The sequence below is a fragment of the Pogona vitticeps genome, chromosome 3 (assembly GCF_051106095.1).
Source record: "Pogona vitticeps strain Pit_001003342236 chromosome 3, PviZW2.1, whole genome shotgun sequence".
Lineage (NCBI taxonomy): Eukaryota > Metazoa > Chordata > Lepidosauria > Squamata > Agamidae > Pogona > Pogona vitticeps.
Window position 1 is genome coordinate 109,657,248 of NC_135785.1, and position 27,089 is coordinate 109,684,336.

Genomic DNA, 27,089 nt, shown 5'->3' on the forward strand with positions numbered 1-27,089 from the left:
ATCAGTTAAATGAAAACTTCATTTGCCTTCTGACATGAATCTTGGAAGGAAAATGCCCTTCTTCTAACGACATGCCAGCTACAGTGTCTGTTATGGCCCCTTCCAGATAAAGGCCCCAAATGGCCAGCACAAATAATATTGACTTCCTGAAATACAAGTAATGAATAAAACCACAGAAAGAGATGGTAGAAAAACTGAGAAAATAGAAAGAACAAGAGAGCCAGTGTGGTGGAGAGAGTGCCAAATAAAAGACTCAAGAGGCCTGGGTTCAAATCCTCGCAAGACCAAGGAGTGGAAATGGCAAATCATTTCTTGATCATCTCACATTCTTTGAAAACTTTATTTTAAAAATCAGGCATATTACAACAAAGAAAGAGTAAATAAATTAAGAAAGAAGTAAGGGGAGAAGGAAATCTACTTTTCTACCTAGTGGGAAAGCCTGGAACAAACCAACTTTTGTGATGATCCAAAGGGAATGAAACAAATGTATGTGCCATATCCCTTGGACATGGAATAAAAGAGTGATGCTCTGACAAAAAAAAAAGCCAAACCACAGAGATTTCCTGAGTCGAGCATCAAGCAGGCACAAAAATCCACATATGGGGTTGCAAAAAGAATCAGATGAAACTTGGGCATTTTGTTTTGATATACTACTTAAGCTAACTTTATTATTTCTACATCTGTACTATTTTGAATAGTCACTGAGATTCCTGGAATCATGGAAAAGAGTTCCGGATGTGCATAAGTGGCACATATGTGAGAAGAAGTGTGCTAGCTCCATCCCCCTCCAATTTACAACTTCATCACCCTTCACACGTAGAAGGTGGCTGGGTACAGCGTAGATGCTTTCTACATGATTTCTGGCCCTGGAAGGAAATTAAGAGTTCTAAATGGCACAAGGAAGGCATGAAGCCAGATGGAATCACTGATTAGAAACATTGCTCAGTTTGCACAGGAAAGCACTCACACCCTAGTACATTTCTTCATATTTGCATGCTGTGGAAACATATTACAAAAAAATGATGAGAGGCAGCTTGTTTGCGGTTTTAAGTCTTCTCCACTGCTATGTAGGGTCCCTTCCAGCTCTTCAGTTCTTAGATTTTCCTAGAGACCGTATACATCTGTTTGTAAACATAGCTTTATGCTTCATAAACAGATTCTTGTCCCTAGCATAGTTTGGAGCTAATATAGATATTTCTGCTGTCACTGTATTCACTTTTTATTTGTAAATTGGATTAAATTAATTCTTAATTTTAACTTCTTAATATGTGAATTAAGGGGACAGCTGAGACATAAATGTGAACATATGAATTTGTTACCACTGACATAGCAAACCCTTTAGATTAATTTTTAACCTAAGAAACCAGGAATTAGAAACATTAGCCATCTTTTCCTCCATCAGACCATTGCTAGCCACATTCCCTTTATCAGACCACTGGCTCCATCAAGTTTAGTTCTGTCTAAACTGACTGGCAGCAGCTATTCTGGGTCTTAGTCTGTGGTCTTTTCCTTTTGAAAAGGAAAAGCCACAGATCTTGAGCTTGTCATGTACTCTAACAGTGATATCTGGCCCTCTCCACAATCTTTTATATATGTCAGCCAGCAATATCCAGTGACAGGTTAGTAATGTAAAGGAACAAAGACAGATTGCTAACCATTGCCATTCAACATAAGCATTGTTGCATGGTAGTTGGCACTAGAGATCTGGCACTCAGCAGCAGCAGCAGCAGCTAACATAGTATATAAAGTCCAAATTAGCCAGGCTAAATAATTAGAAACAGACAGGCTGCTGGCAGTGAATGCAAGATGCATACTGAAGTTTTAAAGCATATCTAATTGGGAAGCAGAGCGGATAACAAGAGACACCTCAGCCAAATAAGAGATCTTCCATAATTATTATACCTAACAAAGGAGGTAACAAATGTAAGAAACAAACATATGCACACGGGTGTGTTTGTATAAAAGTGTCACAAGGAGAAACACTATAGCAGACAAAAGATAAAAAACACATAACCAGCCAATAACAATGAGTAAAAAAAAAAGTCCGCCCTGTGCTATAAGAGCAGATTTGGTTTCTATTTGGAGGACAGCTTTCACTATGATAAAATAGGAATCCTAGACAATTTTAAACACTAGATGAAACTTTTTTTTTGGAAAATAACAGTAAATGAGATTGTTTCTCAAATGAGCTCAGCATCATGTCAAGAGATTTTGATCACCCATTATCAGGAAGGCAAAATATTACTTGACAATGTTGTGACATTTAGGGCACCTCAGTGCATAGGTCCTGAATGAAAACAGCAAGGAGATCTGGTATCTGTGGAATCTCCAAGTACAGTATGTTCTTGATCTTCCCGAAGATGAAAAGTCTACGCTGAATCTCAAACTCAACAGAATAGCAGGGATTAAAGAATGTCTTGAAACAGGTCTAGAAAGGATGGAACAACTAAAGATGAAACACAGAATGTTGCCAGATCTTGGCCCATGGCTTTCTGTCCCAAACCTATTTCCTGTGGTCCCATCTACTCTTAAACGTACAGTGTATTGTACATTAGGATATGCACATATTACGTAGATTTGCTCACATGGGTCTGGACCCAAATTTTCCAAATGATAAGTAAGACCTCTGTGTGAAATGACATGTTTGGTGGCAAACACTGGATTTCTAACTCTGTATTTGCTGTCAATACTACTAACATGTTTGTAGGGGCAGGCGGGATGGTGAGCCTTTCCCCCAAACATCTGTGCCTGGGTTCACAGATCTGTGTATTCACCAAGTAGGGGAAAGAGCTGGCTGGAGAGAGGATACATATGAAAAGTACCCAACCAGGGAAAGAAATGACATATATGAATGCCATTATGTCTGGAAGACTGTGGCCTGTCCTGGCCTTCTCAGTTGCTCCCATGCAGGACAAGGTCCATGTGAAGGCTTCTACCTTTGCAATTCTTTTAATAGTGCATTTATTTAGTGTTCCACATGCAAATGATATCTGGCCCTTTAAGTAGCTCCAGAACAAACAGGTAACAACCACAGAGGTACAGGTAACTTTTGCAGGAATCAGGATACAGTACAAAGGAAGGAACTTGACTTTCAGTGGGAAATATGGGACTCCTTTTCTCTGCCTTCCTCGTTTCTTTTGCATTTCTTCTCCCTTTGGTACTTCTTTTTTTTAAAAAATCTACCACATAATTTGCTTCCTCCCGAGCAAGAATTTTAATTTGGGAACATAACTTAAGAGAGCACAATGACTTAAGGCATTTGCTAAGGAAAGATCCTTATTTGCTAGACGTTAAAAAGGCTTATCAGAACATTGTAGGAGGAGCTCATTACAAGTACTGATTCCTCATTCAATCTGACAGGATGTCATTGATTAGCATATGAGAGACACAGCAACAATGTAACATTAGGAAAACAGCTCAGATACGCTAGAAGAATGAAAGTGTTACAGCGCTCCGGATATGTCTGTCGGAGCAAAAAGAAAAGATTGATGATTTCAATGACTCTGCTTTCTATTATGGAATATCATTAATTTGATCTTGGCAAACATTTAGCATTGCACAACTTGTATGGCAGACTTAAAAACTGAACTCTGTGAGAAAGCTACCAGAGAAATGAGTGCCTGCTCTTAACGATGAGCAGAGAGCAAGCAATGGACGCATAAAAGACCAGCAACGGTGATGAGGTTGTATGAACTGTACCAAAAAAGAGTAACTGGCCACAAGCAAAATGTTCAATAAATGGAAGCAGCAGATTGATCTGCTCTTGAGACATTCTATTAGCAAGATATTCCTGCCAACAGATATAGTGAGACAGGACTGATGCACGACACACCAGCCTGTTTATTCAGTTTTTTTCAAGAAGAATTCCAACCTAGTATTAACTTTGAATATCTATGCATTTGTCTCCCCAACTGACCCTGTGTATACGTGGTATGTGTTGTCAAGTGGCATCTGTTTATGACAGCCCTAATAGGATTTTCAAGGTATATGAGATATTTAAGGAGTGGCTTTACTAGTGCCACCTTCTAGCGAGTTACCATGGTTGAGTGGGGATTTGAATCCAGGTCTCCTGAGTGCACTTTCTCTATCCACCACACTACACTGGCTCTTAAACTCAAGTACAGGCGACATAACTTTGAACCAAAGTTTAAAGGATAAGGTTTATTAGATTATGCATGATGTTGACAATGTGGAGATAAAGTGCTCTCTCTTGCAAATTAAGAAGCTAATTGGTGGGACCTTCTGGACAGATAAAACACATTGATAATATGGGCCTTTGGTATGATCCAACACTACTGTTCTTATGTCCTACTTTTTTCCTGTCTCAATCTTTTTCTCAGCAAGGCATTGGGTGGACAGGAAGGTCTTGAAAATTCAAATGAACACCCTGGCTCCTTTCCTCTTCCATGCAAGACAGCAGTGAGCCATTGGAACTCACAGCAAGCTGAGATTTCCCACGCATGGCACATGGCAAAGGGCAACTTGAATCTGACATAGCATAGAAAATATATGGCGAACACAGACTTGCTGTTTAGTATTTCCCAGGAAGAAAAAGCAAACAGACATTGCTTCAATAACTAAGCAAAATAAACAAATCAATATTATGTAAAGAAAATATTTTGCTTGTTTACCTTCTGTGATGTATTCAAACCAGAAAGATAGGCAGATGGAGCCACATACTTAGATTACGCCACCTTACACAGATGCAAAATTATGTTAGTTTATGGAACACTGAATGAAGAAAGAACAGATGCCTCTATATATTTAACAACTTGTTGCCTCTACGAAGAGTAAAGCTTAGCATCTAATCAAGAACATGTCTAGGTTTTGTGGATAGTGGGAAGGATGAAAGCTGGCTCTGCAGGTTGAATTGCTAAACATTTCCACTCTACAGTGGGAAGAATGGAAGACCAATTAATTTATTCTGGTCTTCATAATCTATATTTACCGATTCATATTTATTTAACAATGTATAAAACCCTGATTCTTATATTCATAGAAAACAAAGTATTATGGATAAGACTGATATTAGGTGATAAAACATAATCAGAGTAGGTGCTTGGCAAGCTGTGCTTCTCAAATTCCTTGACTGCTTCAACACAACATATTAAATATTTCTCATGAGTAACCATTATCCCATAGAAGGCTATGTCTCATCTCTTCTCTTAGGGATTTTACTAGCAGTTTAGTCCTGAAACCTTTACAGAGTCACCATGATTTGATGGGAGCAACTAGCCCTTCCCCTCTGTCTCCACTTGCTACAAGTGGAAAGCAAATTGCTAGCAGAAGACAGGTTCCTGCTCATATTTAAGTTCTCCTTGAAAACAAGGACCCTGATTTTCAACGTCTTGCCTGCCTGAAGAGCCAGCAGGGACCTCTTCTTGGTAGACGCATCATGTTTCACATATATAAAGCAATGACAGAAAAGTGATAATTTAGCTAAGCAGGTAAATTCTTGGGATGCAACCTTTTTAAAGCTCTTGTACCTGATACTACCTTTAAACTGGTAATCTGTATTCTACTGTATCAAGCTACATAGAGAATGGTTGTTCATGCTGTTTGGCTATGTTCTGGAGGTTTTTCTTCCTAGCGTTTCAACAATCTCTGTGGCCAGCATCTTCAGAGGACAAGAGCTAGAACTCTGTCTGTGTTCTGGTGTAGTGTGTAGGATTGTTGATTGTAGCTGTGGGATCAGGTTTTGTTCTTTTCAGGAGATTGGGTGATTTCTGTTTTTGTTATGCATGCTTTTGTTATTCATGTATTGTTGTGATAAGGAGATGATCTGTCACTGTCATTGATGGGTTTCATTAGCTAGTCTCTTGTGTGCAGTAATCACCGGTCCTTGTGGTTGGGTAGAGTTCATTGATCGTTTTGCAGGCTGCACTTTTCAGTGCTGGGAGCCAGGCTTTGTTAATTTTTAGATGCTCTTTTTTTTTTTTTGGAAGCTGTGCTGGTGTTTGTGGATTTCAATGGCTTCCCTGTGTATTTATTTATTGATTCCATTTATACCCCGCCTATCTGGTCATATTGACCACTCTAATATAATGTAGTCTAATATAATGATTGCTGGTGTTATCTAGTACTTCTGTATTTTGAAATAGGATTTTATGTCCAGCTTGTTTCAGGGCATGTTCAGCTACTGCTGATTTTTCCGGCTATTTTAGTCTGCAGTGCTGAGGGGATCCCTTTTGTCCTTTGTTGACCATAACATTTGTTGTATTTTTGTGGTGCACCTGAATACTGTTTGTAGGTTGTGTTTTCTCAACAGTTTCCCCATGCGGACCATGACCCTTTGATGTATGGCAGAAATACTTTATTTGTGGGTGGGTGTTTTTCTTTTTCAGTTTGGTGTTGTTTTCTTCGTTTGATGGCTCTTGTGATTTCATTCTTGAAATAGCCATTTGCCTGTAGGGCCCAATTCAGGTGGCTGAATTCAGTGCTGAGAAATTGAGCTTCACAGTTCCACAGAAACTGGCGAAACGTTAGGAAGAAAAACCTCCAGAAAATGGTCAAATAGCCTGAAAAACCTACAACAACCATCTGATCCCGGTTGTAAAAGCCTTCAAGAATATTACATAGAGAATGTTGCATTTTTATGTGGTGTTGAACTTAACTGATCTACTGTGTTTTTCCTGTATTATTATTGTTTTAACTGAGTAGCACCCTGATTTTATAAAGAGTTTAACATATGTAATTTATTTATTGGATTTATACTCTGCCCAGAGTGGCCTGGTTGCCAGATGGTGCAGGGTATAAATCCAATCAATCAATCAATCAATCAATCAATCAATCAATCAATCAATCAATCAATCAATCAATCAATCAATAAATAAATAAATAAATAAATAAATAGAACTATAATTAATAAGAAAAATGTCTTATTGAAGAGCTCTAATTACGTAACAGTTTGAAAATTAAATACAAAGAAAATGATCACTAATTTTTAAGACTGATAGAAATCACAAGGCACTCCCAAAAAACGTTCTGGAAGCCACAATTTCATTCATTCATGACTTTACAACATTCTAAAGGCTTGTAATAGGTAACTTGCAAAACACCACAATCGTATTACTTTCAAAATAAAAGTTGATACTAAACTTCTACCCTAATTTTTATGTGCTTTCAAGTTTCCTCCAATTTATGACACCCTTATAAATGAGTAACCTCCACAACATCCTGTCCTCAACAGCCCTGCTTGGCTCCTGCAAACCCAACGCTATTGCTTCCTTTATGGAGTGAATTCACCTATTTGGTTTTGGTTTCACCTGCTGCCTTCAACTTTTCCTCTAGCTCTACTATTTCTTCCAGCAAGTTTTGCATTCTCATGATGTGCCCAAAGTACAACAGCTTCAGTTTTGCCATTTTTGCCTCTGGAGTGTTCAGGATTGATTTGATTTAGGACTTGTTTGTACTTCTGGTGGTTCCAGGCATCCTGAAAGCTCTCCTCCAGCACCCTATTTCAAACAAATCAAACTATTTCCTGTTGTTGTTTTTTTCTCTGTCCAGCTTTCAAATCCATACATAGTAATTGGAAGTACAACTGTGATGATGGTCCTGGCCTTGATTTCCAGTGACACATCCTTGCATTTGATGATCTTCTCTAGTTCCTTCACAGCTGTCCTCCCAAATCTCAGTCTTCTCTGCACATATACTTAATTATGGCCTACAGCTTTCCCAGCTTCACTCTGCAAGTTTTACCTGACCTTGTTAAGCTGGTCAATATATTACTTGAGAACCTCTATCCTGTTAAAGAGGCCCCCATCCCTCAGACCTATTAAGACGCACAACCCACTATATGAGTCAGAGCATCTCGCAAAGAATTCCCCTGCCAGAAGACACCAGTGATAAGCATCATGGTTATAGTTCCCAATATGGTAGGTAAATCTGGAGGGCAAGAAGGAACAAAGAGAAGGTGAGGGAGTAAGAGTTATGGGGATAGAGAACCCTGTGAACAACTTAATGGATAGACAAGCTTGCTTCTCTATTGCACGTTCGAATTCTGCGCTGCTATTTTTAGACATTCTATTCACTATACCCACTGTGTGTAGTTGATAGAGAGATGGACTAGGACTCAGGAGGTCTGGGTTTGAATCCCTGCTCACCCACAGAGACATGGAACTGATTAAATCACTCTTTAAATAAAGTATCTCACCTACCTCAAAAGCTCTATCAGGGTTGCCATAAATTGGTTCCAACTTGATGGTACATAACAATTTTTAGATGCCATGCTCTAACCTTAGATTTTGCTTGATCAGACAGACACCTGATCAGTGCACAAGGGAAAAGACAGATTGACAGAACAATAGATGCAGCGCAACACGGCATCTATTTCACTTAGAGTACCTTGTTTGCTTCAGGGTAATCTGTCCCCTTCTCAAAGAAAGATACTTCAAATTCGAAGGGAAGGTATGTGTGGTGTGGTACATTGGTGGTGAAATAATTAGAGGCTTTCAAAGAGGAGAGAACAAAAAGAATGGGCCTATTTAATTCAAAGACTGGAAGAATGAGATTATAATGAGGCATAAAACCATTTTACAAAAAGGCAAATTGGCCTTTCATGTTTGTGCAGTCACACAAAAGAATGAACTGGCCATTCCAGTGAAAAAGGTAAAGAATCTATAAATACTAAAAAAAGAAACAGAATATTTTACTTAACAAAATGTTCACGTTGCAGGAATAAACGAACTAGTAATATTTTTGTGGAACTCTCATTCTTCTAAAAAATTGTTCATCTTTGGCCAACACAGAAGACTAAAGAGTCCCCAAAACTATCGGCTTCATAACCCTTTACAGTTCCTTCCCCCCCTCAAAAAAAAGATGAAAGAAGCTAAAACGAATAAACAGGGTATATAAAAACATGTGTTTGCTGCTGTAGGCTCTTATCTATGAAAGCTTGGGCCACAACAGAATTCGTAGCTTTCAGGTACTCCTTGGTCTGGTGGGCTTTGCTACAGCCAAGCACACAAATATACTTGGGGAGTAGTCTGTGGCTCCAACATATATTACTAGAATATTGCTATGTCGCCTTGCATCTTGATTTAATTATTCCAACATGTAGCTAAACTATGTGAACACCTGAAGGCAATGCTCGAGTGGGGGAGAGATAGTTCTTTACCCAGAACTACAAAAATTTAGTTGCTTTATTAGCCCAGAGGAAAACTGACCAACAAAGAGGAAGTTGTGACAATTCCTCATCTGGCTGGGAGACCCACACTTGCTGACTCCAACAAGGTGAGAGTGCTGTGATAGAATATTGCCTGTTAAGAGTTTTGCCCATTCTCATTGAATTTGATAAAAAAGCAATAATCTTTGAGGAAAAAAAACATAGATGACGTCCAGATTATCATGCTTGCTTTACTTGTGCTGGCTGAAAAGTGTGTACATGTCTTGGCTTTTATTATGCAGTAATCTCTGTGACGGCAGCATCCCCTGCTTCCCATATATCTGCCCAGAGGATGATGTCATGAAGTAACTCCTCCCATGTGGCTTTTTCAGAACAAGATGTATGAGCATTCAGGGAAGAAGGATGAAGAGAAGAGCTACAGGAAGAAGAAAAAATGCAGTACAGTACTGTCGGCCATCTTCTAATCATATGGTGAGTTCAAAAATGTAACCAAAAGAAATAAATGGTCCTGAGAGTGAATCAGTGATATTATTATGTATTGCACCTTCAATTAATGCTTATAAAATAAAATAAAACAAGGAGGCCTCTTTTGGGGAAAATCGGAGCAAAAATATAGCAGGGAACTAGTTAAACATTTTCCCCAAACCTGGATACAAAGGTGTGCTCCCTCATACCTGGGGTAGATTTTATGGGGAAGGCGCTGTACTGTAAGCATCTGCAGTAGAGACTAGGTGGCCCATCAAGAATGTAACATTTGAAAAGCCTGGCAAAGATGCTGAAGAATATATCTGTGAAGACTCTCAGACATCCAGGTGAGTTTAAGTGGAAGTTGAGTCATGGTAATTGCATTTCTTTCTTATTAGGTTGAAACGTTCAGCTACTCATCCAAGTAGCTTCTTCGATCTGAGGAGAGTTGGTAGGAGATCCCTGATATATCCTCCATGTTGGTTTCACTTCCCCCTGTTTTGAATACGCTCTTTAGATGGACAAAGGACCGGGGGGGGGGGGGTTGAGTGAAAATCCTGAAGAATGAAAATAGTCAAATTTTATCAGAAGCCTTCTTCTTTTTTCTTTTCTTTTCTTTTCTTTCTTTTTTTGAGAAACTAGAGCGTATGTGTCATACTGCAGAACTCTTTCCAAAATTTCTCCACCATTTTGTTTCGTAGCTGCCGCCCCACCATCACCACCACAAGATCCTAAATTGATTTCAGGTGAAAGAGATTGCAGAGGAATGTATTTGGTGGCCAGCTGCAGTGGCCATGCAAAAAAAAAAAAAAAAAAAAAACAAAAAAAACAAAAAAAAAAAAACCCACCCCAAAAGTACTTTGGAGGAGAACAAAGATGTACTACAATATCGCCACAGATCAGCATACCTTGAGACCCTAATTCACAGTTTCTCATTCTCTGGAGAAATCTGGTGAACATGTCTATCAACAGATAAAATGGAGAATTTCAAATAATCACCTGTACACTGTTATAGTTTCTAATACTACAGTATTTTTAGTGCTGGTCTTTTACTGTAATAAATTAATTATAATGTAATTCTATTCTAAATAGAGGCTGCTTCTCCTCACTCTCTTCTGCAGCTCTCACCAATACAAAATGAAATAGTAAGTATATATTGAAATATATATACTTTGCACTTTCTGTCTCCAAAATGGAACTTCCAAGATGGCTTTTGGAACTTAAATAGTTCCTTGTAGGGAGGTCACCAAAGATGTTGTGGGAAGGCTACTCTTATGTCCAATGGCCACTGGCCTACCAACTGTTCCAAGGTTTCATTTTCACCTCAGTGTTCATCTTCATAAAATTACATGGCCTGGGTGGAAGAAGACTTTGTCTTCTTTCATGGCACGTAGTTTTCTATGCTTTGGTATATATTTATTTTTAGTTAAGAACAGCAATTGCATAAGATCCTGCCTGCAGTACTAACCATGTCATCCAGACACAAGTGAGAATTTGTTCCATAGTCTCCAGCGTATGTAGCTCATCTGTCTGCACGACTGCAGAACAAGCTGTTCATTCCAGGCAGTGAGTACACACACACACACACACACACACACACACACACACACGCACGCACGCACACACACACACACACACACACACACACACACTTATTTTTGCTTTGCAGTGTTTAATCATCATGTGCATGGTTCGTATGAAAACAGCTCTGTGCATTGTATCTTTGTTGACATTCACAAGAAATTAATAGGAAAGACATCATGAAAATATAGCCTGTTATGAAATTATATTCAGATACCATATTCAATGTTCCCTCTAAGCTGTGCTGGTGTGCAGCCACATAGCACTGCACCACTGCCATGCATCCACAGCCAGTACTGCCACCCACTTGGTTCCAGTTCCGGCTGGAACCCTGTGCACACGGGGCAGGGCCCTCACCTACTACTGGCAGAAAATTAGAAGAAACATTGACCATATCTATACTGTGTGCCTGAGTCCTAATGAGGAATGATAAGTCCATATTGTTTCATCATTTAAGAAAGCCATGAAAGGTATTTTGGAAACCATGATCTGAAAGGTGACATGTACGGAATATTTTAATTTTTCTTTTTTTGTTTTTACACTGAAGTTTGTTATCAACTGTTTTAAGGCAGTGCTCTACTGCTAGGTTCTTTGGCATTCTATTTACAGAACATCAAGGTACAGTGTTTTGACAAAATTCAGATATCACTACAGCACTTAGCAGTAGAAACTACCTTTGACAGTTTCAACACAGCATTTGGCTACCAAAACAGAATAGCGAACCAGGAGAGAGGATTCTGCTTCACCAGCATTTACTTTGGGAGCTTCAAGACTGTGATGGCTTATTCATAAATATCAGTAGCCACCCCCTGCCCCCCTCCCCTCCGCACCCAGCGCCACTTTCAGAGGTCTCCCACCAGTCTTCCCAGCACCATGAGAGGACTGGCGGGGGACCTCTGGAAGCGATTGGGGGAGGGGCGGTGGCTGGGGGCAGCCCCCCGGTGGCAAAGTGCCGCTTTCAGAGGCTTTTCCAGGGGCAGGGGAAAAGCACCTTTTTTATTTCCAGCTCTTTTTCCCTATATTTTTCGGTGCTGGGCAAGCCCAGGGAAGCCTCTAAGACCCAGTGCCGCTTAGCTGTGAGACGGGGGGGGGGGGGCAGGAGCGGAGAAGAGCACAAAATGCCTGCCGCCTCTCTGCTGGGTCCGGGCTCTCAGCTGTTTGGCACTCTTTTTCTGGCTTTTTGGGGGCTACCAAGGCACTGTGAGGAGCCGGGCTCAGTCTACAGTACCTGGTGACTTTATTTTAATTTTTTTTTGTTTCTGACTCCCCCCCCATAGGAACGCATTAATTAAATTTCAATGCATTCCTATTCAATGCATTCCTAAATTTTGCAAGACGAAATTTTGCTGGACGGCATTAATCGTGAAACGGATTAATTTTGTCTTGCGAGGCACCACTTTATATGAGATAGATGCATGAACCTGCTTTTTGTCTGTTTTTGGATTTCAGGAAGAGGACAACCACTTCTGAATGCTAATGTGCCTTCTGTAAAGAAGAGAAACACTGAACAGTTTCCTGCTGAAGGCCCAGTTGGAAAATCACCATATTTCATCAGATTTTACACCAACAGAAACAGTTTTAATGAGAAATCAGTCATTGCAAAAAACCCAAGCATATGTACTAATCTGCTAGATTTATTAAGGAGCCCCTTCAAAATAAGACCCCAGGACAATGATGATGCTCTTTGACTGTGCTTCTGTCAATGGCATGACACATTAAGTCACAATATACCATAACTGATGCATCAAGGAAAAGACACCTGAAGGAATATCAGTGATTTCCTTTGGTAGTAATAACAAGAGGGAGATAGTAATTGGCAAACCTAAGGATTATCCTCTAGGTCATGAGATAGTACAATAACTGTCATACAGCAATTTCCAAATGTTGCAGTTGTAAAAACAAATAGGCAGGCAAAGCACAGTAATTTGACACATCAAAACTTGCAAGTTAAATGTTGTAGGTCACTGTCAACCCGCTGCTATGAAGAATCTTTTCTGACACTTACGTGATTGGATAAATAGCAGCGGCATTAGTACTACCATGTTTCCCCAAAAATAAGACCTAACCTGAAAATAAGCCCTAGTATGATTTTTCAGGATGCTCGTAATATAAGCCCTACCCCCAAAATAAGCCCTAGTTAAGTGAAACCCTGCCCTCTGCCATTGTGCAGCAACCAGAAGAAGATGATATGACTGCAAAATAAAACATCCCCTGAAAATAAGCCCTAATGTGTTTTTTGGAGCAAAAATTAATATAAGACCCTGCCTTATTTTCGGGGAAACACGACAGTACTTGCAATACTGGGCAAAGAGGGAAAACACACTCATAAATGCAAGTTTTGAAGTCACCTGTCCCAGCACTCAGATTTTCCATGTTGACACATCTTGGATGAATTCAGTATGTAATTCCACAGTAAACAGTAACAATTGTACTGAGATTTATTGCTGTATTTTTCTTGTCTACATGATTATATCTTTTGGCTGATGCTTCCAGACTGTAATTGTATGGTAATTCTCTGTGTTTATGACTCGTCCTTACAATATTTTTGTTTTCTAAGGCATTTTTGTTTAGTACTGAAGAATATAATTCACTGTTAAAAATAAAAAACACTGCTACCAGTAGGTGCAATGTTTATATATAAAGTTAAGAAAACTGACTTCTCAGAGTAAGAAAACATGAAATGTAGGCACTATGGTTTTATCCTTCTGCTGCAGACAGCGTGCTTACCTCAGATTGTACAATACAGCAAAAAGAACTTGGCATCACATTTAAGTTCCACAAATTGTAAATTAAAATAGAAACACACATTTATTTTGCTTGTAAAATATTAACTTCCGAGGAGGGGTTACTTTAATTATAGACAGTATTTGTTCTTCCTTGAAATGCTGCTGCTGAGTAATTATTATTCTTTCTTCTACTGCTATTAATACAGTACTGTATGTGCCATCAGAGGGCATGGTCTACACTCCCAAAAATCTGACCCAGGGAAAAAGCACAGGATGAGAGGACTGCAGGTGTGGTAAACAATGAACCAATGTAATTGTTTCATTGAGAAGTGCCTAGATTTAATAACAAGATGAGTTACAGTATACAGTATAAGGCAAATTAAGGAACTGTATCAAAGTCTTAAAAGGTGAATTTTCAGAAGTGGGCTAAAGGAAAAGAAGGCAGTAACAGGCAGGTGTTCTGGGAAATAGCTCCATGCATACAGGATAGCAAGGGAGAAATAATGGTATCTTTTGAAGAAGAAACTTTCAGACAGGGACATAGTGGAGAAGGACGAGCAAAGATCACAGACAGGGATATATTGGATGTAAAAACAAAAAGCAAAGTGTGCTGCTTATATACCACCCCACAGTGGTTAAAACACTCTCTGGGCTGTTTACAATTTAATTATGCAGGCTACACATTTCCCACCACCACCACTTTGGAAGGATGGAAGGGTGACTCAACCTTCAGCCAGTTACCTGGGCCTGTCAAGATCAAACTCAGATCCTGAGCAGAGTCTTGGCTGAAGTACTGCAGTTTTACCACTAAGCCATGAAACTCCTAAAGTCAAGAGAGGGCCATTTTGCTGGATGCAGGAGGTGAAAGGGAGCCATGGTTCAGTCCGAGAGAGGAGTGTTATATGATCAAAGTACAAGAGGGGTGAGTTATTTTGGAAGTAGAGAACTAGATAAATTATAGGAGACCAAACTGAGCAGGCCAAGGAAGACCAGTTAAGAACCGCCTAGAGCAGATTTCTCTAGGCTGCAATAATCTAAACTAAGGATGACCATGGTTTAGGCCAGATGTTTTGCTGAGGTGGCAGAGACGAAGTTCTGCATTTTTGTAGTGCTGCAGAGGAAAAAAGGGGAATGAAAATAGGAATATACTGGCAATCCAAATACAAGGCGTTCGTCTGATTTCATGAAGGCTTAAATGGTTATATAGAGATTACATGGCTAGGATTTCCTTCCTCCTCAGTGTTCCACTGTAGTCAACTGGAAGCAGATGTTAATGTTCTAAAAGGGCACACAGCAATATTCTGCCAAGACTGTACCACGTCAGAATGCAGGAGGAATTATGCCAAGTCTGAATGCTTGCTCATTGATTCACGCATGCAATATTCTAGCCTTTCAAATACCTCCTAGGACCTAGGGCAACTTAAATTATATATGCTGTAAAAATGCCACATAAAACCAACTACTGCAACACACAACAAAGCAGGAAAACCAACAAGAGAACAAATTAAATTTAAGTAGCAGAAATAAAACAAAATTTAAGAGGTCTGGAAAAATAAGGTAATTGCCTGACATCAAAGTAGGAACCAAGTGAGCTCGTCTGGGCAAAACATCCAAAGTTAAAAAAATCCCACTTTCTTCTTGCCCATTATTGCATCATGCTTCAAATGCCAGAGATACCCAGAAAAGGGTCTCTGCTCAGCCCCTTAATGTATGATAAGGCCGAGGTCCCCAATCCTTGGCCCCTTACTGGGCCGTGGCCTTGGCAGGACCAGGCCACAGAGACAGATCTCCTGCCACCCACACGTACACCCCCCACGCATACACGCACCCCCACACGTGTGCACAAGTGCCCCACCCACCCTGCAAACCCCCCATCCACCCACACATGGGCCTCACCCCCCCCCCAATGGTCCATGGTCCTTTGATAAGAGATTCTGAGACACAAATGAATGCTTTCTCTATCAGATAACCTTAGGGCAGCCAGAGGACAATAAGACAGCCAGCATGAAATGACTGGATTGAGCCGGCCGGTACATATTCTACAAGGCTAGCTTTGTACTCTTGCCAGGTTTATCTGTGTTAATTTTGCCTTTTGCAGTTCAAATGCTAGATTATGAACTGCTTTGGATTCATCACACAAGACGTGGGATACACTCCCCTCCCAATAAATAAGTACAGCTGGTTTGGCTCTGACACCCTTTTGTTACAAAAGCACCTCAACAAGAACAAAAAGAACAACCTTGCTATGAAGTCCAGATTCTTTTCACACCACAACCAAGCAGTTGCGCAAGGAAACACTGCCAGCAGGACATGACCCCCTGCTGCCCCTGTTCTCCAGCAAGTGATAGAATGAGGCATATTGTCTTTGGTACTGGAGGGAATATTTATCATAGAATTACAGAATAATGGAACTGAAGGGTCCCATAAAGCCATCGAGCCCAACACTCCACTCAATGTAGGAATTCAAATTAAAGTATATCTGATAGATGGGCATCTAATTTTCTCCTGAATGCCTTGAGCAATGGAGCACTCATCACTTCCTAAGGGAATTAGTTCCATTGTCATACTACTCTAACAGAAGAAGTTTCCCTGATATTCAACCAAAATCTGCTTCCTGGAACCTAAGGCCATTATTACATGTCCTGCACTCTGGGATGATCGAGAACAGATCCTGCCTCTCCTCTGTATGACTATATTTCAAGTATTTGAAAAGTACTATAATACCTCCCATCAGTCTTCTTTTCTTGAGGCTAAACATGCCCAGTTCTTTCACTTTCTCCTCACAGGACTTTGTTTCCAGTCCGCTGATCATCCTTGTTGTCCTTCTTTGAGCCTCTTTTAGTTTGTCACCATCCTTCTTAAAGTATAATGTCCAGAAATGAACACAATACTCCAGAATGAATATGAATATACTACATTCATGACTCTTTACCACTGATAGACTATCCATTATGAGCTTTTCCAGTTGGCAGCCAGTATGGTACCTTGGAGCTGTGATTTCCATAGCAACTATGCATTGTGAGAAAAAAAGCATCCTGGATTTCACACAATTCTGCTTCACTGTATGACATCAAGCTCTCATATTATCTACTTACCATGAATAATTTTATAAAATCCCACAATTCCACTAGAAAGCCAGATGGTCAAAAGGAAATCTAGATGCACATTTCCAAACATTTATCTTATCACTAACCTTTCTTTTCTGATTGTTCGTGTTTGTAATGTTATATGGTTATCGCATTCAAAAAGAGATGCAACACGAGAAGAATTTTGGGCTTTCTATGGAACATGTGTTAACTTTATTGTGACCCACTGTGGAAGAATTTTAGGCTTCAGAGTTTAGTAGAAGATTTCTTCAAGGTAAACTAATTACTAGCCCTTGAATTAAGTTCCAGTCAAAATCTAAACATTTAACAGCTTACATCTGCCCCCCCCCCTGCACCCAGCAGGCTGGTCAGTCTCTAGATTAACATTTTATAGTTTGGATTCACATAATATACCATCAATAGGAAACTGCAACTGGGATTAACGAGGTATTAAAACAGGCTAAACATAACATTCCAGGAAGAGATTATAAAACTCTGAAAGTAGTGAATGACTGAGCTTAATTGGACATCCAAAACAGAGAAAAAGAGTTCTTCTTGATGGATTTTCCATTAGATTAAAATAAGATATTTACCAACCATTAGAGGTGGGGGAGGAGGAACCTCTCAAAATGATTACACAAGCCAAAAAAAGAAAAAAAGAACAAAGAGGCAGGCTTGACTTGTTTTTTTTCTAAAGAGATATTCAAAATGTTTTAGAAAATGCAATTAAACAGCCAGCTGGAATAAAAGACTGAATTAATATTGACTTTATTAATTGATGGCACCGTCTTAATAAGCCAGTTTGGCACTTGAAGAACACAACTCCCTTTTATCTTGTCAGTCTTTACACAACTTATTTCCCCTGCTTCTACAGTATGCCCACACAAGTAATTTACCTGTTAGCAATATCCTGTGGCTTGCAAGCTGCCTTTCTTTTTGCACTTCAAGGCAGGCAATACAATATGACATCACCAATGACAGGCTTCAAACACAGGTGGTGGGAATTTGTGCTTTGTTTGGTGGGTTGTAGGTTATACCGGCCTACTGTGAAGGTGTGTTTGTTATCCGGGTTAAAGTGAATTTTCCCTATGGCTTATCCAGTATGTTTCAAAACCTCACTTCAGTTGGATTTAAAAAACAACAATCATCATATTTGAACATACCATGCCACCTGCAGTAGTACTGGTTATATGTGTATTCCAGTTCTTTGGATGCACAGAACTTACAGTGAGATGACAACCTGCTAAACCACTTTGGCCAGAGACCACAGTGAGTCACGATAAAATTAATACATGCTCCATAGCCAATGTCAGCAAATTGCTTCTAAAAAACCACAGTCTGGACAAAAGAGATTTCCATTATAACTACGTGAACCTTACTTTTTAAGATTCTCAGTCACCCAGGCAAGGTTATCTGGAAGTTGAGTCATGGCAACTGGACTTCTTTCTTATTAGGTTGAACCATTTCACTACTCATCCAAGTAGCTTCTTCAGTTTAAGGAGAGTTGGTAGGAGACCCCTGATATATCCTCCACATTGGTTTCACTTCCCCCTGATCTGAATAAGCTCCTTAGATGGACAAAGGATGGGGGAGTGAGTGAAAATCCCACTTCTGTGTTCCTTCTCCACCCATTGTCATAGGTCATTAACCATGAACCCTATTTCTGAAAATGCTGCAAGAAAAGACATACTTAATTGGAAGACAGGGGGAGCAAACAGAGAAAAATCTGCTACAGTGGAACCTCTACTTAAGAACTTAATCCGTTTTGGAATGGTGTTCTTAAGTTGAAACGTTCTTAAGTTGAAGCAAAATTTCCGATAGGAATGGACTGAAAACCAATTAATCCGTTCTGGCTGTTTTTTTGTTATGTAGAGGTGCATTTGTACATTGAAGCATTAGTTCCCATAGGAACTAATGCAAAGCTGGTTAATACGTACTCTACCACTAGGGAGAGAATTTTTTTTAACCTAAGATGACCTAAGGTTAAAAAAAGAGCAGGAAAGGGTTTTTTTTCCTGTTCTTATCTTGGATTTCTGTTCTCAAGTAGAAGCAAAATTTAGCAAATGGAGCTGTTCTTAAGTTGGATTGTTCTTAAGTAGACGTTCTTAAGTAGAGACCCCACTGTACTCTATATCTATTCATTTGAAAGTGGTGCCATGTAGTACTGATTTTTAAATCCAGAAGCATAAAATGACAAACTGCTTTTTCTGTGCAAAGCAACAATTGTCATTACATACCATCAAGTTACCTCTGACACAGGGCAACCCTAAGAATGAGAGCTTCAAAATGGCATGCCCTCAACAGCCTTGTTCAGCTCTGGTAAACTCAAGTTTATGCCTTCTTTTAGGAAATCAACCCATCTCTTACTTGGTCTTCCTCTTTTCATGCTGCTTTTGACCTTTCCCAGAATTATTTTCTTTTCCACAGAATTCTGCCCCCTCATGTTGTGCCCAAAGTAGGACAGCCTCAGTTTCAACATTTTATTTGCTCTAAAATGCACTTGTTCGTCTTTCTGGCAGTTCAGGGTACCTACAAAGCTCTTCTTTAGCACCATAAAGAAACCATTTTCCCCCTGTGAGCTTTCTTTACTGCCTAGCTTTCACACCAGTACATAGAGATTAGGAATACAATACAGTATCTTGGTGTTGGTCTCCAGTAACATGTCCTTACACTTCATGATTTCTTCTAGCAACTCCATTGCTGCCCTTCCTAGTCCTGGTTTTCTGATTTCTTGGCTGAAGTCTCCATTTGGATTCATGATTGAACTAGGGTATACAAAATCTCTAACTATTTCAATTTCTTCATTGTCAGTGTTAAAATTGTGTAGTTCTTACATAGTCATGATTTTTGTCTTTTTAATGTTCAACTGTTCTCCTGCTCTGAAACTCTCTTCTTTGATTTTCACTTAAAGTTATTCCAAGTCATTAACAATTAGAGCTGCCTCAGTCCTCACTGGAGAGGAATCCTAAGTGTTTTGATAAAGCCTTGCCAAATGCATATCAGGGCTGAATAACAGAGAGTGGGCAACTAACAGGGGAGGCCTGTTGCATTTATACTGTGCCTGGGCAATCCGAAACTCTTTGAGGCTTGCTAGGTTATACACTGATCAAGCTACTTGGATGAATACAAACACCAACATACAACCTAAGGGTTACTATGTCTTTTAATAATTTCAAAAGTCCTTTGCAGTGTGTTAGAAAGCTCTTGTTGCTTCCACAGTAAAATCTTTTAAAACTGAGTTTTGCTCAGAGGCATTTTGGAAGATTTTTACATCAAGTGATCAAGCCCATCCCATCTGCCACTGCTGCTTGAGCGCACATGTGGCTCTGCTTGGGAGGCATCTCAGAGATAAGGAGCAAAGAGCAAGGAGCATGATGCCCTCAAATGTTTTCAAAAGGTCACAAAACTCCAGTGTCATAAAATGATTACATAAAGAGGGTCAGATTCTTATCTCCTCGCAACATTGCAGGCTATTCAGAGCTTACTGGCACACTAGTACTGTATAGCTTATAATATAACTAAAGAGATAACTTGGCAGCAGTCTGAGGCCTTCTGTGTATTTGCAGATTTCCCCTTCTTTCTGGAAGTAATGCTTCTTTACCAGTCCAGGGGCTGTTTGCGTATGTTATGGAATCTGGTGTCTCAGAGATGATCTGACATGAGACTAGGCAAGCAGCTGTTCAACAGAACTGGGAAAATTCTGGATCTACTCTGAAGGAGGTAGCTCTCTGGCATGGTGCCTAGGAGACTAACATACAAACTCATAAGCCTTTTTAATGAATGTCAGTAATACCAGCCACCTGTAAATATGAGCAGTAATTCCTTTTTTCTTGGTAAGACATGATAACTGCAAGCACTGATGACAGAGAGTAATGTATGCACTGTCCTGTTTATACTAGACACCAAGCATTTGTTTGTAACCAGTTTAACATGTTCATGTTAAAGAAATAAGTACAGTTCATCTACTTCTGTTAGTCAATTACACGCAGCCACAAATTCCCATGGTCTGACTGCTAGATATTTCACAAGAAATTGCGCACATACTTCAGAGCCTATTTTCGCAACCACAACATCCAGAAATGTAGCCGGGGTTAAAACCAAACCAAACAAAAATGAAAGTGTGACATCCTCCCCAGGGTTTTAACTTCTATGACTAATATCAATTTAAACATTTTTGCCCCTGAATATTTGGTGAGTTACATAATACAATTTTTATGTAGCTGCCTGCGTAAGTGTAGATGAAGATGCATGATATGTGGATGTATGCCAACCCTGCTTTCCAAATTTCTCATATGCCCAGATGCACAAGCAAGAACTAGGTCTACATAAAGTCATAAACGTAAAGCTATAATGAAGGAAAAAGCACATCCTTACCAACTGTGCCATAGAAATTGAGTGGGCTCCTGCAAGATTTTAGCAATGTGTATCTCTAACCAGGTATAAAATATATCCATAGAAAGTTATGAAACCACTTAATGGTTTTACAGAAGGATTATAAATTGCTTTGACAGGTCTGATTATCCTAAAACCCTAATTCCATTACTGTATCTGGCAGTCTGCAAGGGCATGTTTCATTAACTGCAGGTCAGGAGGGCACAATAGATGTTGACCAAAAAATATTAAAGGTTAAATAGATGCAAGGCTGTAAAACATTTCCAGCTGCACTGTGCCAAGAGCAAGCATTAAACTTGCAAACACCAGGCTGTTCAGTCAAGACAGAAGAAGGCAACATTCCTACTTATCCTCCGGCACTCTTTGTTTCGCTGGCATCTGAAACTGGCATTTCCAAAAGGATTTCGAGTATGTCTGGCACACTTTTAGAATGGCAAGGAACCTTCAGCATGTAAACCAGAAGTTCCAAATTTAGAACAGAATAAAATAGAATAGAATAGAAGGGGAGAACAGATTGGCCCAGAGTACAAAAACACTGAAATGAAAAAGTGATAACTTTTAATTGGCAAATATTATATCCTTTCCAGTTACACAGAAACTGAAATCCATCTTCACTATACTTCAGATCTACAAGCCATGACAGGTGCTTGAGTCTAGATAGTGAAAGCAGAACAAATCTGGGTGAGGTGACCCTGGGTACGAAATCCTATTTAAATGGACCCACTCAAGATCCACTTACAGAAGCATCCTTTGGAAGAATCCTATCAAGCAGCAGGTGCTAGGCAGAGTACCTGAAATTGATCAGTAGCTCAGAAGTAGTAGACTATTATAATGAACTGGGCCCAGTCCTATTCTACAGAATATAAGTGGTTACAGTCCTTCCTATGACTTAAGATTTTGGGACAGTTATATCTCAAATACTAGATGACATAACAATATAGTCTATTTTTTAGTACCTCAAGCTTGAGGCAATCCCAGGGCCTGTTTATTTTGTATAAGAGCATTACAAAAACAAAAACAAACAAAAACAAACCCAAAAAAAAAAAAAACAACCACACACCAAAGCCCAACAACTTTTTCCTCCCTCCAATTTAAAGTCTCACAGATAGATTTGCCCACTGTTCTCTCAGACATTTTGGGAGAAGAGCAGCTTTTTGGTAGGTGCAAGGAGAGGATGCAGCAAAGGCCTATCACACAAGCTCTGCTCCAGCCGCGGTTCTTCAGGTATAATACAGATTTTTAGGGGGGAAAAATACTTATCTGCCTTTACCACCTTCCATTTATTAAATTACTCCATATAACTTGTGAAGGATAAAATTAAAATAAATAAAGCAGAACCATACCAGCTACCTAATTTCTTAATTTCACCCTTTAATAATACAGTATGTGATCTGGTGTTTTTTTGACTGGGTCTAGAAGGTGTTCCAGCCATTTCCCCAAATTCTGTCTAAAGAAAGATCTATAACAACATAGTTTGAGCCAGGAGGGATACCTTCCAGAATCACATTTTGCCCAGACAGAGAATGCACATTACAAATAGACTTTATACATCTATCACATTAGTATTTCATTCAAGAAACTCAGGGAAATGTCAAAAAGGTTATATCTTTGTATTAACCCAATTCAATTTCTTGCAATATCAATGCCCTTATTTACCAGAGATAGTTTTCATTTTCTGGTAACTATCTGTAAAAACGATGGTGACTTTCCCACTTACTGTGAGGCGCAGTTTAGAAATGTTGGTCACGTGTACAAATTTTAGTTTGGGTTTTTTTAAAACCTAAATATCTGAAGGGGAAGAGGAGATGCATCCTTTCACTCCTGTGCATGAGTGTAAGGGTGGCACAACCACATCCCTCCCATTCTCTCCTTCCAAATCACTCCATCCAAATAGTAACACTGGTGAAATGTATCTGCATTTCTGTTATTCCACATATGGTAGCTGCAAACATCTCTAAAAGAAAAAACTGTTACAGCCAATTTACAGACATGGCCAGCTTCAGAAGACAAACCACATCTCAAAGGCAGGGCACATACTTTTCATTCAGACGCTTATAAACTCAATCCCCAGTGACCCCGGTAAAGTTTGTGGCTTCAAACTATACAAAGCCACTGCCAGTTAGCAGAGCCAAGCAATGGGGAACGCTGAGGGAATGGCCCTCAAGTTATCGTTGGACTACAACTCCCATCAGCTCTACCCAGCACAGATAATGCTGAGGGATCATGAGAGCTGTAGTCCAGCATGTGGAGGGCCAAATCCCCCATACCATGCCCTACATTAGATAATGACGTTACATGGATTAGCATCAGCTTCCTTTGTCCATGTGCTGTTAAGAGAGTGATAAAGTAGCTACTGCAGAATAAATGAACACAGTCTGTACATCAGGGAGGAACTTTCAGCAGTGTAAGTTCAAGCAGAGAACTTAAGTGGGAAAACATAGTTGCTGACTATAGCCATGCTTTAGGCTGTGAAACTTAAAAGTACAGTAAATGAAATAAGGATGAGAGAGAATGAACTGGCAAAGGCTACCCACTGTCCTTCATGATTCAGGTTGGAACTATGCAACCTTCCAGTCCCATAATGCAAAGTGCATCTTGTTTAATTTCCACCCACACACACACTCTACTATGAGGCTATGAAGATGGAAGGAAACATGGTGTGATGATGTCACCATATTATGTGTTCTTCAGGAACAACTATAAATGGGACTTGCGAGGAAAAGAGGCAGCACAGACTGCTTGTGTTCAAGGCGCCTGCCAGCTAGCCGTGCCCTCTTCCAGGATACTCCAATCCATTTCCCCTCAAATGTGGGTGTTTCTCCTCCCCAATAATTCTCACAGAGCACTCCTCCCCTCTGCGGTGCCCTCCCTTTCCTTTTTTGTATTTTCCAGACCTCAGCTTCCCCTATGCATAATGATATTTCTCTCCTTTTCCTCTGTGGCCCTATTTTAACTGTGACAAGTCTCAGGACACACATGCTGAGTTTGCCATTAGTAGGAGAGATCGCAAGTAGAGACTTGGGGTCCAACCACACAACCATGGTGTGTAGCCCTGGCTTATGTATCGATGTGAACACAGATTTCTCTCAGCCACGTCTAACATTCTTATTGACTACATCAAACTTGTGCCTTCTAGATTTAAAACCCCACATGACACAGTTGAAGGTAAATAAGGAATGATAGGAGAACAATACTGAGAACTATAAATATATCCCCTTCCAACAACGAACCGCAACAGAATGATTTTATTTCCCCCCCAGTGATTAATGGCAATAGAACATTAATTAATCTCCCTCAAAATAAATTAGTTTAAAGGACACAAAATGAACATGTTTAATGGTGGTGGCGCTATACTGAGACGACCAAGTAAGCTTGTTAATTTCTCAAGCAACTAAAACAAACAGAACGGACACGTCAAAGATTGTGTCAAATGCTTGGGAGTACAAACTAGAAGCAAATCGCATTGCTAGATCTGCCTAACTTATTAAATTACAAATAATTTAGCATGAGCTGGGGGTGTGAGAATATCACTAATATACTTCAAAGTACGATGTTCCCATGCAACATATTAGAAATGGCCAGTATCAAATGCCACGCATTTGGCAGCAATGTTTCTGCATTTATTTTACTTGCTTGTGTTTCCACTAGCAGTGTATTATTTCCATGCACTGCTAGTAGCCATTCAGGGCAGGGAGTAAGGTTTGGAGGTTGAGGGAGGAAAGACTGGAAAAACATTATTCAAATGCTCATCATGGCTGCTGCCTGCTAAATTAGGCCATGGAAGCATAGTTTAGCAGGAGGAAGAGAAAAGGGACTGTGATGATGTGGGGTAGGGTGGGCCGAGAGCGGGAAGGTATGGGAACTCATCAGAGGGCACCACCTAAATTCAAACAAGCCATTACAGATGAGAGAGCCTGGATTCAGAATAGAGGAAACATGGCGACGGATGTTTCTTGGGGCTCACCATCCCTCTTCTCAAGTGAATTCTGTGCCAAGCTGTCCCCTTTCTCTCATCTGGTCTCCTTTTCCTGTCAAGCTGGCTTTCTGCCTGCTGGTTCTGATGTGCAGAAAACAACTTCACAGAACCCATAATAGACACCTCCTGTCAGAGGCTGAAAGTGGCTATTAGGGCCTATGGGAGGCCTGCGCAAAGCAGCAATTGAAGAATGAATTGTCCAAGTAATGCATTTCAGGAGGTTGCTAAAATACCACTCTTTAATGAACAGTCAGCCTGCTCAGCTGCTGTGCTTGGAATCCAAGGGTTGACTCAGCACCAAGTAAGTATCCTTGCTTGATATTAAAACTGAACTGTGCAATTGGTCTTCCCAGCCCACCCCTCAGATAAAGATATTTGCCTTCTGAGGCCTTGATTCAGGCAGCAAAATGGAGTATTATGCTGGGCCCTCCTTTCTCTCCCCACCCCTTATGATTTCATTTCATTTCATTGTATATTTGAATAAGTTCCTGAAGGCTCAAGACAGATAATCAAAGCAAAAAACCTGCACTACCAAAATCTAAGTTTTCTTCTCAAAATATTCTTACTATTGTTAACCCTAGAAGTCTGGGATCTTTGACTCTGGTTTGGTCTGGTTCCCCCCCCCACACACACACACCTTTTTTCTTGATTTTAAAGTCATTGGGTATCAAGTAAGAGAAAGTAACTTGCCCTCGCTGTCCCCTAACATTTTTTGTTTGACTAGATATATTTGTAACATGTTCCTTTTGCCAACTAGAATGGGTGAGCAGTGACTTCCCTCACATTTAAATTTCACTTTCTTCCAGTTGTCTTGGTAAAATGCTGCTTGATCACAACCTCATGAACACGTCTGAGTGATGCACAGCCTGTCATTAGTCTTCGCTGCTTAGCAGTGATGGTGCATGTAAAACTTTGCAGTTATATACTGCACCCACTGCAAAACAACATTGTCTAGCAAAGAGTTCCTTATCTGGCATATTTGTAGAGGCTCATTTGTTTCCTTCTAGTATCTCCCTGCTCTTGCTCATCACAAAATAGGCAACATTTGCCTTTAAATGCTGATCTAATCTACTGTCTAATCTCCAGTACATAACCACCACATCTAACAAGCAGATATGGCATTAAATAGACAATGCGATCAACAAACCATTTGTAAGCAATAGGTCTGTGGACAGCAATGGAGCATTGAAATGTGCCAAACGACAGCTGCCGATCAGCAGAAACAGCGTGTTGCCTTAGGAAATTAAACACTCTAAGCCATGGCTGATACTATTATCTTGCTTCCAAACATTAAGAAATTAAAAAAATGACAAATTCAGCTGCTGGCTACAGTGAAGATGTCACTGCTTATGGGTTTTGTTTTGTTTCGAAATGTCTTTCTCTTTTCAAGGAGTATTTGTGATGAATCTGCATATACCTAGCTTCCACAGTTGGGCACAAAGTGCCACAATCCCAAGATTCTCTCGTGATGATGGAATGGTCATCTTTCTGAGGTTATAGAAAAAGTAAACTTCTGTGCTCAGCATTTATTTGTCAAAACAATTAACTGTTTCTGCAGAATTTAAACACACATTCATGCACATACACACACTTGACTTGTCAAATTATAGAGACTACTGAAGTATTAAGGTTTAATAGCTTCTTCTCTTTATTTCACATCCATTCACTTTTTAAGATCCATTACTAGAACAATGGGGTTCTGTAATATACATTTCTTTCCAGACACAACACGGTGGCAA

At 39.9% G+C, this 27,089-nt stretch overlaps 1 protein-coding gene across 25 annotated transcripts in view; it reads right to left on the reverse strand.

The window, feature by feature from the left end:
• ZMIZ1 (zinc finger MIZ-type containing 1) overlaps positions 1-27,089 on the reverse strand; it is a 458,362-nt gene that overhangs the window by 85,748 nt on the left and 345,525 nt on the right. The window contains exon 8 of one of the 25 annotated variants that reach the window (XM_078391053.1): positions 4,632-4,694. The exons of the other annotated variants lie outside the window; for them this stretch is intronic. The gene's annotated coding sequence lies outside the window, so the exon portion shown is untranslated. The remainder of the gene's footprint in view (positions 1-4,631; positions 4,695-27,089) is intronic. 25 annotated transcript variants of the gene reach the window in all.